Raw genomic sequence first — 1361 nt, forward strand, 5'->3', positions numbered from 1 at the left:
GCATTTAAAGTTCAGGATGCTTCAGCTTCTTTCCCATTCTCTTAAAGCATAAAATTATGTCCTAAACCACAGATTAAAATAAAAAAAGTTATTGTGTTGCCATAAAGAATACAATAAAGTAAATACCCTTCCTTCCAAGAAAAACAATATTGTCTCCGTCGCTTCAAATGTCATGAAAATGAGTTACAGTATTAAATGCCACAACAAACCTTTCCAAACTCCAAATTATCATGCTAAAGTCCACTTTATCACATGAATTATGATTCATTAACACAAATCAAGGCTATTAGAAATTACCTTGCAGCTAGAAGGACCAGGGTTTACATGTTCTCCCCATGCATGTGTGAACTCTCTCCATGTTATTTGGGTTGCTTCCACATTTCAAAAAGTCCTAAAACTTGTGAGATACGAATGCATTCTTTGTTTTTTGTGTGCTCTGTGATGGACTGCTGACCTGTGCAAGATATATCCTGCTTTCTTTACCAAAAGACTTCTGAAGACCAGCATAAGCACCTCTGTGACCCTCTGAGGATTAGTTTGTATAGACCAGGGGTTCTTAGATCCAGGCCTTGAGGTCCAGTGTCATGTAGTTTTTAGACACGTTCCTGATCCAACATACCTGAATCAAATGGCTGAATTAGCAACTAGAGTTATGCTAATGGCTTTGTTATTTGATTCAGGTGTGTTAAAGCAGAGACACATCCAAAAGTTGGAGGATACTTGACACCAGACTACTGGTATAGAAGATAGATGTATGGAGAGTTAAAATCAGCTCAGTTGAAGTACACTTTTTATCCCACATGGTGGCAGCCTTGATCCGTGATTCTCTGAGTATTTTTCTCCAAAGCGGTCCAAGAGCGTCAAGCCACATTCCTCTCCAGTGAACAGTTCAATAAATTAAGCCAGAACGTCTTCAGTTCCATTCTTCATTAATCCCAAAGATAAATCTGATGTTGTAGTTACTTACATGAGTTTCCTCAAAAAGACAACGAAGACATAAAAAGGTGTAGCCTGGAAGAATCCCTTAATAACTGTCTTTTTTCTTTGCAATGAATCTAAATGTGTCACTGATCATTTTATAAAGTATTCTTCTTTGATATTCATTTCTAGACGTTTTCATTCAAGATGACATGAGTGGCTCTATAAACTGGATAACTTTTAGTATCATGTGCACTTTTAGGGAGGAAATAAATAAATATTTAATTTTAAGTCGTTTTTTTACATAAAAATATTTGGTATGGCAGCTACTAAACATAATTTAGTAGCTACCATACCATACCTGTTAAAATAATTGATTTATTTTAACAAAATAAAAACTTGAATAAATGTGTTTTATTATCAGCAGGTGGCGACGTAGAACG

This window comes from Poecilia reticulata, chromosome 9 (genome assembly GCF_904066995.2).
Source record: "Poecilia reticulata chromosome 9, P_reticulata-male-v2, whole genome shotgun sequence".
NCBI classification, from domain to species: Eukaryota; Metazoa; Chordata; class Actinopteri; order Cyprinodontiformes; family Poeciliidae; genus Poecilia; species Poecilia reticulata.